A 15,877-nucleotide genomic window follows, 5' to 3' on the forward strand; every position below is an offset into this window, starting at 1 on the left:
TCCTATAACACCCTGGGTATGAGTGTGAACCGACACAGCATCATAAAAAACTGGTTCTATGAGAATGTGTTAACCTTCACTGTAGAGGGTGAAGGAGAGTATAATCTCAATTTTCCAAGGCTTTTGATTTTGTTCTGTATGACATCCTTATCCGTAAATTGGGAAAATATCCTCTAAACCACACAGATTTTGAATGGTAGCTGAAGGAATAGTGAAATAAGTAATTTATTCATTAAATTTAAAAACACTAACAAATCGTGTGTAAAGAGTGTGTGTGAAGCCTGGCCCTGGAGAGATCGGATCAGAACTCGGTGTGACCTTGGTAGACTGGAGAAGTGGTCAGAGTCATGAGGCCAAGGAGAAACAAATAAACTCTTTAAATACAAACTAGAGAAGAATAGGCTAGAAACAAATCTGGCAAGGGGAAAAATGCAAAATTGGAATAAATAAAAAGGCAAACATGTACTTTAAAATTCATGCAGTGTTTGGATAATTAAAATTATGTATTTGATAGGAGTATACAAGAGCCTTTTTTGAGTACCGTGTATATTTTGGGACTCCCAAGCTGAAGGTAGATATGCTTGAAATGAAGAGCCACAAAGATGGGGAAAAAAATACAAAGGGAAGCAAGGAAAGGATATCAAAAATAGGTATAATTCAATACACAGCCTTCAAGTGTATGAAATGAGGACGACATCACCAAGTGTTGCTCTCTGCACAGAGGCTGGAACAAGAGGACTGGACAAGAAGTATACTGTGAGGGATTAGCTATAAGTAAGAACTTCCTGAGAGTGAGAGTTGTGAAATATCAAACTAGGTTACTGAGGAAGGTTATGTTGCTCCTTTTCCGGAAGGCCTTAAAAATAGAGAGGTGGAATCTTGGTGAAATAATTTGGGTATGGTATTATCTGAAGGAGGGAAAAATGATATGACCTTGCATGGCCCTGCCACTGTTAATGTCCAGCATTTTCTACTCTTACCTTGGCTGAAGGGAAATATAGATACATATTTCAACCAGAAAAAAAGAGAGAGTTTTTTTGCTCTTTTCTAACATGGCAAAATTTAGATAAATTTTATTAAATGGATTTCATAAAGATCCAGTTTAAGGCAAGTGAAATTGCCAAGCCCATCCTGAAATTCTCCATAAGTTTGGAGAAACATTTATTAAATATTCATCTTAACTAATTTTTTCAACAGAACTGAACAGATTATGCTATAATCATTATTTTCCAGCTCATAAAATATAAAAGATGAACATTTTTATATAATTTTGAATTTTAGAATCCTCAGGAATGTGGCCAAATAATGATTTGGTGTGTTAGCTAGTAATTTGGTGGTAATGATGACTTTCCTAGCATTTAAAAGTAATGTCACCCCCTACACTTCTCAGAACACTTTTATTACCAGACCCATCAACAGGCATGAATGACACTGATATAAAAATTATTCCAGAAGCTTCTTCAGGGTGAAAGGCAGTATTTGCCAACAGATCCTTTCTTACTGAGTTAGAAATCTCAGAGATTTCCTGTTTACCAGATGCCCTCTTGAAGTCCATGGACTATAGAAGCAGCCATTTTGAGCTTTCACTGCACAGTCAACTGCCCAGCATCTTAAATGGAGTTCAGGCTTGGATATAATGTGTCATTGTTGGTGGAGTTTTTGAATGACTCTGAGCCACTGTGCTCCTCAACTGGTACAATAACATGTAAATACGTAAATGAATATATATGTACCTATATCTGTACCACAGTGTTCTGCTTATGAAAGTAGGAGAAATGTCTGATACATGCTGAAAATATACAAACTAGTACTTCCTCATGCTCTATAGGCTCTGAAAGAACAAGGCTACATGATACAGTGGGAAAAAACTGATGGGAATTCCCATAATACATCAAAGTATGTGATTTTTCTTCAACAATTATAAATATATTGCCAATTATGTCAACTATTATTATGTAATTGACTAGTATATTTTATTAGGCGTGTCTTAAAAAACTGGCTGCCATAAAGTTACTTCTAAAATAATTTATTTAAAGAGCTTGAATTGCACAGTTATACCCAGAGGTCTCAAACACAAAGAATTCTAAAGAAGAGGGTAAATGTATAAAATTCTAAAGTGGAAACTCCACTACAGATAGAAGAATATTGTAGTGCACCATAACTTGAGGAGATGAAGGCTAAGGAAGGGAAAGAGCATAAAGAGAAGAACCAGAGGAGGAGCAGGTGGGGGGATGGGAGGGAGATAATGACCAGGGTCATACCAGAGTTGATTAGGTCCAGGTTAGAAACCTACCCAAGGTGCTTTGAAGGAAAGCAAGATGGCTCTCTCAACTGGAGACAAGACATCTGTAGTACTCTGAGTAATTCTCGTCTCCATAAATGAAGTTGACTCTCCTGACCCATCCTCGGAAAGACACCTGTTTTGATGGTTTTTTCCAGGAGTCGTGATGAATATATACTGATTCATTTACACTCACCTGATTTTCCTTGTGAGCAACTACATTCATTTGTAGAAGGGGGAGGGGGACCACTCGTGCTGATCAACCAGTAAGTTCTGATATTCTAATGACAAATATCTAACTCAAGTTTCGTTCTGTTCTCCTCCTGGCGCAGTGAAGTAAACTCTTTTTTGCCATGAGGAATGAGAGAATGTTAGATGAATTAAAGAACACTGATTTTAAAAGTCCTTCTGAGATTCCACTAAATCCCTCTGAACATCACATTTTCCGCATAGATTTTTAACTTTAAAGTACTCTTTTGAATATTACCCAGCAGCGTGGAGAAATAATAGAATATGTGGTTCGAGTACTAAGTCTGGGACTGGACTTCTAGGGGTTCAGATTAGCTCTAACACTAGCTGTGTGACCCTGGGCAGGTAACTTAACCTCTCTGTCCTCTAGCCTCCTTTTCTGTAAAATGGAAGTGATAATAGTGCCTTCCTCATAGGCTCTTGGATTAGAGTTAATGTATGTAAAGCTTTTAGTGCCATAGTAAGTATTTTATAATTTGTAGCTATTATTTATTAAATTTCTAAATATGATTGCTGGTCCAAAGTGCGTAAAGTAACGTTGGTCTTAACTGCTGGTACTACTTGAGGCTGAGGTGAACCAACTTTTCAATGCAAAACATGGAAAAAACAGTTATATTTATGCAGGCAATTAAACATCTTTGTCAGCTTATTGTTTCTCTGGGACTGTATCCTTTGGAGAAGCAGTCCGACCTCATTTTGTCTTACACCTTTGTTGAATTTATACCATTTAGGAACTTGAGAGGGGTCTTTAGAAATTGAACCCAGCTTGTTTTTTGTGTCTGAGGAAAATGAGACTCAAAGGAATTGACTGGCCTGGTGGCAGAACCCACCCCAGAGTCTGATTCCCAGTAGAACTTTCTTCCCACTGCCCTCTGCCCCTTCTTGATGCTTTGGGCTCTGGAAACGAATTGCACTAATGGTTAAATATTTTATTAATGTTTTTACTTTAAAAGAACAGCAATTTTCTGTACCTGACATCGTGTTTGTGTTTCTTTGTAAAGCTAAAAGAATAGTTTTCCGTTGTTATATCAATTATTCAGCGATACTGTTGTGTTTTCCTTGAGCCGGGCACTGTGGTGAGGTTTGGTTTGGAGCATCTGTCTCAGCAATGCGGTGTATGCAGTAGTCAGAGAGAAGAAGCTTGCTCGCTTCTTTAAAGCTAGCATTTCTCAAAGGATATTCCAGATAAATTTGGAAATACTGCAGATTGTGGCATCCAGCATATTGAAGACTAGGAAAAGTCCTGCAGCAAGGAAATCTGTTTTCCTAATTTCTTTGACTTCCTGAGGTTTTTTCTTTTCTTTTTTCCCTTTTTTGTCTTCTTTTTTCTTTTTTGGAGGAATAGCTTGTTAGCATCCTTAGGAGCCAGTGATCTTTGGAATCCACTTTGGGTTTGGGATTTCTAAGGAGTCATGAGCTTGCTTCCACCGATGGGTGCTTTCTTTTAGATCCTAGGTTTTAGAGACTCAGGATCAAAGGCTGTCCGTTTCAGTCACTTCTGATCCATAGTGCACGGTCTTTTTTACAGGGGAAGTACAGTAATACTTTCCATGCAGTATTATCTGCCAAGGATGACTTGGGCTATCCTTGAAAACAGCCTGGGACAGAATGTGTAGACATGCTAAGATAAGGAGCCTCCTGCCAGGCCTTTGCCTCGGAACCGCCTCAGCTGACCCGGGCCCAGGCGCTTGCCCGCCCTGCCTGGATCCTCTGGGGGACACATTCTGCTCGTCTGAGCACACCTCTATTCCTAGCTCTTTGACAGTTTCACTTTCCATATCCCCTCAGTACTAAACATGTGGAGAAAGAGATAAAGAAAGGTGATGAAATGAAAAAATGGAGTGGGGAATCTACAAATAGAGAAAAGAAACTCGTATTTACGTGCCTGCTCTGTATGCGGTGAGGACTGGGTTTTGGATGGGGAAGTGAGTGTCCTCCAGAGGGCAGTGGACAAGATAGGGAGGGAGGTGAGTGTGTGATGGGCAGTAGTGGTCAGCACTGAGAATAAACCAACACACCGTGCTGGTTTCTGTTAGAGTAAATATCTGTACTGTGATTCACTCAGGAAAGGAAAGAAGACAGGTTTGATTTTAAAAAGAATCTTTTCAAATTTATTATTCTTTTTCAGGGCATTTGATCAATTTTAAATGAAAATTGATTAGTGTTATTTAGGCTTTCTGGTAAATTATACAATTTACCCTATTTTAAAACTGATAAACTATGTTCACCAAATAGGAAATAAAAAGAAAATGATGCAATAGAGGATCAAATTTATATCACTCTCCCAAAAAATGGCTGAGGAGGAAGAATTGAAAATGTTTACACGTTATTCCTTAAATAAAGTTTTGTTGCATGGGAAATTTTGACCTCTCTCCTTACTTAAAATACTATAGTTTTTCATTGGACACTTCTATTTTACAGCTTTTAAAATTAAAGTGTGTCTCTTGTCCTGTACTCTAATTTCCTGTTTATTAAAATCCATAATCCTTAAATTTTATATTTTTCCTCTTAAAAATGCTTCAATTTAAAAAATGCTGGATGACTCAATTTCTCTATTCATTTTAAGTTGGAAATTAATCCGTTTGGCTTGAGGCTACCTAGCTTACTCTCATTAGATGGGTATGTCCAAAGATATGTGAATATTTCCCATACAGAGAGACCCTGGGACTTTCATATATTGCTGAGATCTTAATCAAAACTGTACTGATTGCTTGGGAGTTGGGCCCTATGAGAGAGGAAATAAATCAACCTAACCCAATGACTCAGTTATATTAGTAAGGTTGTAAGATTGTTTATTTCTAAAAGATAAAAAGTATGATTTTAAAAATATAGTTCTATATTTTACATTTGCAGAAATTTTGCATTGTGTTTGTCAGATTGTTCATGGTTCTCTCCATATTTAGCATTGCAAAATGAACTTATATCCCCAAGAACTATTTCAAACAGTGGGCATTGCTTTAATGAAATATCCACATGTCAAGAGAAGATACACCTTTGGATTCAGTTAAAATCAATTTAGAAACCGTTTGCCTTATATTATATTCTCAGTGCTTCAAAGTATTTATAATTGTTATAAAATTATATAATATCGAAGTGAAGACAAGTTTACACATTGAATTTTTGAAATGTGAATTGCATCCAAATGAATTTTTGCAAATGAATGTGGTTCTGCTTTTTATTTGAGCCTCACAGCCTCATCATAGAATATATGTGTTATTATTCCCATTCGGTAGATGAGGAAACTGAGATTTAGGAAGCCATGAGTTGGCCAAGTTTGTACCACCCGTGACAGGCAGAGTGACAGGCATCGTCCTCCAAATACTGCCTGGCTCCATCCGTGGTTTAGAATCTCCTCAGAGGCTGTCTTCTCAAATAGCCCTTCCCTGGCATTGTCCACGTCTGCCCTTTCCTGTCCATTACCTCCTAGCCTGTTCTACTGTGATATTTTCTTTATAGCACTCTCTCTCTAAAATCATCATATTAGTGCACTTATTTATCGTCTCTTTCTCCCTTTAAAACATACGTGTCGTGAAGACCAGGACCTTCTTTGTTTTGTTAACAGTGGTGTCTCTGGCACCCAGCATCCTGCTTGACACATTTATGTCTCTGTGACTAATGATCAAACTTTTTCACTGATAGCTGTAATATTAAGCATCAAGATTTTGGCTCATGGTCTCCGATGATGTCAGTTTAGCCAGAATTTGATTGCCCACGTGGTCCAAGCTAAAGTTTAGTTTAAAATCTGTGATGAGAATACACAAATAGAGTTCCATGTAGGTCATCTGCTCCAAAGCTGGGGCAAGTTGCCTGCATAGCATCCGGATAGAGGGTCTGCACTGTTTCCACGCATCTTCATCTCATTTACAGCTGATGAATTATGTCCACCAACTAGGAAATACAAAGAAAATGATGGAATAAAGGATCAACCTTATATCACTCCTTTGTAACTGTCACACTTCCTGACCACCAACCCTGACGAAAGTTCTCAAGTATTCCAACTGTGTGTTACACAGCCCTAGCGTGTTGTACAGTCATGTAGAGTCCTCTTGTCCTGGAGTTTTGCACAGATAGAGGGAGGATATAGTTTAGAGAGGAATGCTATTAACTACAAAGTGCATCCTGAAGGCCATTTAGCTCACAATGAAGGTCTGTGTTTTAAAATAGCACTATAACAAAGTAACTACAGAGTTTTGGCAAGGGCTGCAACTATTTATAGAACTAGGGAAGCCATAGTAAATAGTGCCACAGTACCCAGGCCTCCCTCGCCATAACCCCAAACTTATGAGAAGCACTGTAATTATATTTTTCGACTTTAAAAAAAAAAATCATAGTAGCCATTATCAGTTTAACCGTACGGAAGCTCAGGCTGAGATTTCTTTTTTAAACGCATAGTTTTGATTTTCAACAGCTGCACTGGGTCTCTAATCATATATTATCTTTATGAAGCCTTTTTCTAACATATGTTAATTGGCTGTTTTCTGTGACAAATTATGAGCTCTTACTTTGATGAGGTTCAATTGCAATCATGTTGGAGTCGAGTACATAGAGTTTCCACCCCTGCTGGCTCCTCAAACCACTACAAACATCCTCACGTCACTGCTGTGCTGAGTAATGGCAGGATTTGGGCTGGCTGATTTCGCTACAGAGTTTTTTTTTTTCCACAGGATATTTTCAGCTTCTTTGTACTAAATCTGTTGCAGGGTTTGCCCTTTTTAGCAGAAGCATGCTCTAAAATTAACATCAAATCTTATTGGAGATTACTATAATACAGTGAGAAATATTTCATAATACAACACCCCAGCGTCTGTTTTGCTTTACTGAAATTTTAGTACATTTATTATACATTTTTCAAAAGTCAGTTGTGCAGTTGGTAAGTATTTTCTAAATCATCAGCATTTTGTAATAAACATTTCGCATTTCCGCTTTTGGGGAGAAGAGCAGTTATTTATTGAGTAGGTGACTATCTATTTAGCTATCATACAGAAAACGCACAGACCATTTTTTTCTGGGTGTTGCCACACGTCAGAACGTTAAAGATTCCATTGTATTTTCTTTTTTCTTTGCACTTACATCTGTTGGTCAAGTAATAAAAAGAAGTACATGTTCCATCAAGGTTAATGTCCTATAAGATGCATAGCATCCATTCCAGTTCTCTATCCTCATGTCAGTTTTTAATGTATGAGTAGGATGAGCAGATATGTTCTAATCCATCTGCTCCGAGAACTGTGACAGATAGCCTGCATCACATACCAACAGATGATCAGTGATCGCTATAATTAGAATAGATATAAAAATACAGTACATTTGTTTATATTCACAGGAAAGTAGTCAGGGTAATTGATTAAGGCCTTCAGAAGCTGTGTCAAATACCAGTCATATTGGGACTAATTTAACTCTTTCTGCCTTGATATCTAAGGTAAGGGGCTCTGTAACTGTGGTTCTCTAAAGCCAAAGCGAGGGGTCACGTTTCCGTACAGGTATTAGAGTTTAGAATAAGATGAGCCAGCTGTGAATAGAGCGACTCCTCCTCGTGAGGCTGTTTTTAATCAGCCATTTCCCTGGAGGGGCACACAATCAATGAGCTTAAATCCTGAGGCTACCTGTGCTGCTAGGAAGGCCTGGGAACATCATTACAGAACTTACAATTGAGCGTATGTGAAAAAATTAGAGCAGAAATTAAGGGTAAGAAAGGTTAACTTCAGAAGTCTTACTTTAGTATTGCTCTTTTAGAGGGTCTTAAAGAGACCATTTCAAATAGTAAATAAAAAGGAATATTAAACCTAACTACATACAGATACTATTCTATTAAATGATCATTATAAATGAGCCAAATGAAAAGTTATTATTGATTGATGTTAACCAGAACTGTTTAACGTGTCTGTTATTTTGGGAAGGTGCATGGGGGTCAATTTCAGCATGAGTAAACAAATATACAGTTGTTTTTTCGTCAATCGCACTACCGCTAGAGAGAACGGCTTCAGCAGTCCTGCGTGATATTTCAGGTGACTGCGAAGTCCGTTGATGCAGTGTGTCTTCAGTGACTGTACACAAGGAAGTTTAGTTCCACTCGATAAGACACACACTTAATTGGCTTTAAGAAAATAAACCAAGGTAAAGAATGATGTGTAAATGAAACAGAGAACTTGGCACTTGACTGTATGGAAGCCCGTGAGCCATGTGGCTTAATTGGGGCCAGTTGGGATCGTTTAATGATTGCTGTCAGAAGATCAGATTTAATTCTCCGTATAAGAAGACCACAGTGGGATAGAGTTAAACAAATTGTCATCAGAGGTTTCAGATGAACAAAGCCTTAATTAGGTTGATTAGGATGCTGTAAAAGAGATGAAGAGAAATAGAAAAATTGATGAATCACTGGGTTCCATGGTGAGCTGCATGTAATAGCAATATCAAATATCTGGATTTTGAGAGATATTATTATGATATTTTGAATATTATGTATACCATCATGGAAATTTTTATGTAAAATTTCTAATGTTTAGAGACAAAAATAAATGACATTCAATATAAATAGATGATTTATCAAGCATATTCTCCTAATGTACAACAAAAATGTTGGCAGAAGGACAATAGTATTTCTTCCCATTTCAAGGTCATCTTTAAATGTTAAATAAATTGGGAGAGTAAATAGCAACAGAGGCAAGTTATTTTCAAGGACATAATTTTCAATCATTTAACATCATATTTGAATACAGAATAAAACAAAGCTTTTACTTAGAATGTCCTTTTAATCATTCCTATCACAATCTTAATAATATTGTGATTATTTACAGGTGATAATACTCAGGACTACTTAGGCATCTTAAAGTGTACTTTTATTGCTTTATCTACACATTATGAAAGATTAAAGTGTGTTTTTTCCATTTGCTGCAGTTTTGTGGAAAATGTTCTCTCTGCACACACCCCCCCCCCCCCACAGGTATTAGTAAGGCTGAAAACTGTGTCCATTACATACGGCTTTTGAAAAAAAAAATTGTAGAAATTTCCATTTTAACAGTGAAACATGATATATAAAAGATTAAGAAAATAGTGAACATAGTTTTTTTCCTGATAGGACCATGAGATGCCTGGGAATTTATATTTTTGTCATAATAAGATGAAAACATATAGTAGCAGCATCTCCCACTTCAAGCCTCACTTGCTTTGAAGGCTGACGGTTCTGTTGCCCTGACATTGCTGTTGTATAGTGCTTAACTTGCTTTGTTCAATAACAGCAACAAAAATCCAGCTGCATGTGCTTATTGAGAGGTTACAGCTGGGGAACAGAGCCCGCTCGGTGATGCTAAATAGTAGCTGTTGCTTTGTGAGGAAGACAGAGCAGGATTTACCTTTGTGGTAAGTCCTGCCACGTCACTAAGTGACCTTTGGAAGAAAACGTGGTGGCTGCACTGTTGTGAAAAGTTAGGAAAACGGAGACATGATAGAACCCTGAATTAATTATTGAATATGATGCAGAAAGACTATAAACAGTGGTTTGATTGACTAGCATGAGGCTCTTGACATATTTAGACCACTTGGAGTGTATTTTGGCATGGAGAATAGAGAATGCTGTTTAAGCGGCAGTGTGAAAAAAAAGGTCCAAGCAAAATGTACCATGGACCACCAAGACAGGGAAGCTGTGCGTCCCTCATGTTATTAAATTGTTTACAATGCAATACAGTTGTTTAAAGGTATGTGTCTCCTAAATTCTAGAGCTGTGTAAATAAAATGATTTGTGTCAGTGATAATGGCAGGTTAGGCCCACTTATTAAATTAATTGCAGGGGTTTTCAAAACGAGTTCCTTCTTAGCCTTATTATATTTCTGACATACATTTCATCTCCTTTTGTCCTTGGGGAAAGATATTAAAGTAGGACTAGAAGCATTAACTAGAGTTTTCAGCAGCCGTGGTCATTGGGAAAATTGATGTATTTCCCTAGTTATTTCTACTTTCGCAGCCTGAAGCTGTTCCGTGACTGATACTTAAGGAAAGCTTCTTAATTTTTATAACACTGTAAATTTTTTCTTTTTATAATGATTATTGTTAAAGGATAAATGAAGCATCACCTGTTAGAAGTTGCTCGTCTTCGGCTTTGCAAATTCAGGTCTTCCTGGTTTATGTGAGGACTACAATTCACTTGATAGTCTTACTGTGTGATGTGACTTTCAGTTTATCCCTCAAAACTGAAGCCGTCTGACAGGTAGTAGGCCATGTTCCCAATACCACTGTGTACCCAGCACTTCACGTATAGTACCACTTTCAATGATCATAACCATCCTGCAAATGAGAAGTATGTTCCCAACTTTTTGTAGGGCAAGGCATTAAATCATCAATCTGTAGTCACTCAGCTTCTGGGTACCAAACTAGAGCTCAGACCCTGAGCTTCCTGACTCCAAAATTCATTCAGCTTCCATTTCTCAGTATAAATTATCCTTGTTCCATGTATGAGATGCTAATAAATATAATTAAGGATTAAGTGAGGCTATCAGTCTGCTTCTGTATAAATAAAAATGTGAAAATGTTCTTAGTAGTAGTCATTAAAAATAGCAACTGAAGAAAATACTCACCTGAGAAAGAAAAATTTAATAAATGATTAATCAGCTAAGAGTTATTGGCTCCTACCGTATGCCTGGCACTGGGGTAGATACTGGGAATACAAAAGTGAGACACAACAGACTTGGCACACAGATGTCGAGGAAGGCAGGTGGACTCGCAATTTCAGTTTTGACAAGTGCTACAGGGAGGGCACGGTGCTGTGACCCTCCTAGGGGAATTTGATGTGATCAGGAAAACATGGAGTACTTCCTGAGGAGGTGAAACTGGAGCTGAGACAGAAGGAAGGGAAGAAGTCAAGGAGGCACAGAGGCAAAGGAGGTGCATTCCAAGCAGAAGGAATTGCGTACGCAAAGGCCCTGTGGTAGGAAGGAGCATGGCAAGTGTGAGGAACTGAAAGACAGTCGACATTCTTTATTATTTGTATGAGTGATATTATGTGACTGAGACTTGAAGACGACACAAAATGCATCATATTGACACAAAATTGGAATAAATTGAGAAGATAACTTTGTGTTTGTCATGATGCTATTTATCCAGTGGGAAAGAATGGCCTTTATTACTCTTATGAGGATGAATGTTGGCCATTTGCCTTTAAAATGAACGCAGCTTGCATGCATAGCTAGGGCAAGATAGCATTCCGTAGAATACATGATAAGCTTAGAAATGGAGTGACTTTCAGGACCAAGGAAATTCTCCAGCTCTTAGACATCACATAGTCACGTAACAATAAGAATAATAATAATTATTATATCTTTTGAAGTTCGGAACACCTCTTAGGGGAGAAAAAAATAAAAGTTCTACTTGTTCCTTTTAACCAAAATATAATTACATGCCTCATATATCTTTCAAATATATCATAAAGTAGAAAGTTAAATGTATCTAGATGCACAATAATGAGCAAAGTTTTCCACTTAAAATAATAATGAATCGCTTAATTGTTTGAATTATTAAAACCAGGCATGCAGCAACTGGGCTTTTGATCATTTTTGTCCCTTACTGAGTATCCAGCGTGTGTTTATTTAACAGTATAATTTCTTATGTGATATAGTAAGCTTGGTTTTCAGTCTTGAGTTTTTACAGAACCTCATATGAAGATGCTGGTGTTAGTGAAAATGTGAGTCAACGAAGAAGTTATTTGCTACTATGGGTAAAAGAAAACCAGAATTCTTTCTTTGCAAATTGACATCACATATTTTAATGTTTTATCATTATTCATAAGCTGTTTTTATTTAAGCAACTGCGTTGTGCTGATTGTAGCAAAATACGTGCTTTGCAAAGATCAGTTTAGCAGAAGAGAATTAATTTCTTCCCACATCTTTTAATGTGGCATGGCAGTCTCACTCTGAGATCAAAACACGTAACTGAAGGTTATGTTTAATTTCTAAATCAAAGTGTTGTGGGAAGATGATTGAAATCTGAAGATGACTCAGATCCACTTGATAAGTGGTTTTCTTCCTACAGAAACCTCATGGTAGACTGCCATTTCCATGTTAGAAAGAACCTAATAGTGATGAGATTAAAATAAATAGTTTCACTATATACTGAAAGTTTATGTTAGTTACTTTGGTTCTTAGTCTTAACTTTTTTAAAGAACTTTGAGAGCTTCAATAACATAGGAATCTATTCCCCCTCGATCCAGTATATCTTTTTTTAAACTACGAGGGGCAAAGAAATAATCAGTGTGTTTTACCAACCACCATTGATTTTTTTGGACAGTTCTGTAATTCTTTTTTTACCAAAATTTTAATTTATCCGTTTGGCTCATTGCCTGTGTAGAATTCATTTGCCTTGAAGGGTAAATGAAAATGATATGGCTGCATTGACCACGTCAGATGATTTCTGTGAGGCATGGTAAATGGTAATTGCACTGTATCTCCTCCTTCGCCAAAGTGAACTTGTTTACTTATTTTTGTTTCTTAAAACAATCATGCAAAACAGTAACCTCGAGCTGAAGCGGATTTTTCTCAGGTGTTTTAAAAATAGAAATGAAAAATTTTGTCCCCACGTCTGGATTTCTCTCATTGTCCCTTATCTGAACCTCCCAAAGGCCTCTCTGTGTGGGGCGTACGGCACAGCACACTCAGACAGTTCTGCCCAGAGAAGGAAGTGAAGAGTTTTGGTTCCCATTTTACACTTCTGGAACAGTTTAGGGAAGGAAGCACCTTTACACCTTTTATTGTTCGTGGTTGCTGACATCATATCCTTCCCTGACCAGTCTGTGCGTGTTTCCTGCCATTCTGTCAAGATTCTTCTGTGTTACTGGGAGGGATTTGGAGGAGGGAGAGAGGGAGGAAAGAGAGCAAGAAAGAGTGAGGGAGGGAAGAGGGGGACGGGGGGGGGGGGGAGGTGTGTGTCACTCAAGAGACCTAGTTTGTAGATGAGAGAGCCGGGGTGGGAGCAGGCACTTTAGCATCTGTCCACAAGGCATTCTTCTCTGCTTGGGTCTCAAACCACTTTGCCTTCATCTGTCTGCTTATGCCAAACTCACAGTGAACAGAAGCCTGCCATAATGAAGTTCCCCTTTTTAGTAAGCAGCCTGATTTTATTTTTCTTCTATTTAGCTTGGCAAAAAGGAAAAACAGTGCAGGAGTCGGTAACTCTATAGAGTGTAACTATCGGAGAGCATTTCTTTTTCTTTCTTTCTTTTTTTATTTTTTTAATTACTGATTGTTTCTGTGTAAGTCTGTCATTTTCCAAGAACGCTTCTCTCATGTGGAAAGAAGTCGCAGCGAGGCTGCGGGAATTATTTTAAGCTTATGGTGGATGGTACATAATGCAAGTTCTCTGCGTAACTTGAAATTCTACTACGTGCAGTTTAGCTATTATATTCTTTTCTTCATATGCGTACAAGACAATTTGCCAGATTACTAAAGTTATATAGTCTCTTTTTCAGCCTCACTAGGCCTCCTACAAATTAATACTTGAAACTGACATTACAATATAATTTTTGCATAAAAATCAGGTTAGAGAAACACTTGTGCTAAGAAAACAACTACTGAGCTACTGTTGACCTTCCTAACTCTGAATTTTTACTGACAGCCTTGAAATGTGGTGGCCCATAATCAAATATTCTAAGCCACATGTTTCATGACATTTTACTTCATGAAAACAGTCACATCACCGCGACATACTACTCTGCATATATACTTAACAATATCAAATTTTGCGTTTTAGAGATGTACAAAAGGCAACACTTCAAGAAATATTCATTTTTATGGAAAACAAGAAAATATTTCCATTTTGTTGAAGTTTAAACTTACTTCTCTCAACATTACCTTGCATATTTCAAAAAGGAAAATATATTCAGTGGCTTTTTAATCAACTGTTTTATATGTATATTTGATATATACATATAAATTCCTTTTAAATTCATGTTTAAGAATTTAAAAAATCTTTGCTTTTTTAAAAAAGTGTCTCTCATTTCTCAGTTGTGAAATACGGGGTGGTGATACGAAGGAACTCTGCTACGTTTGGGTCATCAGGAACTCTCTCTGTCTTTCTGAGACTTTTCTCCAGGGATGTTTCTCTACATGTTTGGTTGTTTGTATTTTGAAATCAGGATCTGTAGAAGTTCTCGTCTTCTCCGCCTTGTCACCACACTCTAATCTGTTCACCCTGACCTTCCACCTTGAAGTGAGTAAGCGCTTAGGCAGGCACAGTCCTGTAAGCCGATAGTGCCACTGGCCTCAGCTAAATGAAAGAAAGGAAATTGTCCCATATGCATTTGCTGTGGATTCCTGGGTTGGCTTTTCTGCGATAGAGGAAGCCTGTTTGTCTCTTTGGGGTCTTGCACATTCATGGGAAATACCGTTCCAGCGTGCTGCTTGCTTCTAAGGTAAGACTATAGGAAACACAGGAAAGTTGCCCAGTCGAGTGATATTTAAGACCATTTCTAAAAATAGATAGATGGACAGTGTTTGGCAATAGTGAATACATGATGCAGTTGTGCTTTGTGGGTTTTTCATATTTTAATGTGATTTTAATATATCTTATGATAGCTAATTTTTTCCTATGTCTTTGTCAAATGTGTGTTATCTCTGTAACTCTTTAAAACTTTTGAACTACTTCCAACATTTAAAATTACCGCGGGAGTAATAGTTCTTGATGAGCACTGTGTGGTGGTGAGGTTACTCAACCTATTTATTCTCAGAGGCAGAACTGAGCTGCAGTTTAACAGAAAGGCATTGGGCATAAGAGAATGGATGGTCTTAGTATTTAAGCAGCGCTTAATCCACCGGAACTAATTATATCATAATAGCTTCTGCAATTAGATAATCACAGAAAACTTAAATTTAAAAAAAATGTACTCAAGGTGATAAAGAATTTAGAAATTAAATTAAAGAAATCAGAAGACAGCTGATGATCAGACCAAGTGTATAACAGCTTTCCTGTTCCAATAACTTTGACTTGGAGCCAAACAATCTATTAAATAGCCAGGACATTGGCTTAGCGTTACATAATGCATGTGGGAATTTATCAGGTTGGTTGTCAGACACCAACTAAAATAAACAGGGAAATTCTGAGCAGTGTGTAAAGTGGTTGTATTCTTTGACATAAGACAGAATAGAATAATTGAAGCTGTTGCTTGCAAATCAAGAAGCCGTTGTGGGATGCTTTTTGTTAACTTCCACATTTCACAGCACTTTGATTACGTTCAAATATTTTCAGATATAGTTTTAAACAAAGTAAAACATATACTCTTAATACTCTAGGTTCTCTGGGTTGATCTTATATTATTGATGATCATTTCTTTAGTTTTAATTCATCACCTAAAGATTTCCAGTATATAATAGC

The 15,877-nt window shown here is 37.3% G+C and overlaps 1 protein-coding gene across 50 annotated transcripts in view; it reads left to right on the top strand.

The window, feature by feature from the left end:
• MEF2C (myocyte enhancer factor 2C) overlaps positions 1-15,877 on the top strand; it is a 166,402-nt gene that overhangs the window by 56,131 nt on the left and 94,394 nt on the right. For 3 of the 50 annotated variants that reach the window (XM_014857063.3, XM_070517815.1, XM_014857064.3), the window contains exons 1-2: positions 13,477-13,610; positions 14,643-14,918. The exons of 44 other annotated variants lie outside the window; for them this stretch is intronic. The gene's annotated coding sequence lies outside the window, so the exon portion shown is untranslated. Of the gene's footprint in view, positions 1-13,421; positions 13,611-14,642; positions 14,919-15,877 lie in introns of those variants that run through there. 3 more of the 50 variants (XM_070517797.1, XM_070517817.1, XM_070517799.1) reach the window with 3 other exon arrangements.

This window comes from Equus asinus, chromosome 9 (assembly GCF_041296235.1).
Source record: "Equus asinus isolate D_3611 breed Donkey chromosome 9, EquAss-T2T_v2, whole genome shotgun sequence".
In the NCBI taxonomy this organism is placed as follows: Eukaryota; Metazoa; Chordata; class Mammalia; order Perissodactyla; family Equidae; genus Equus; species Equus asinus.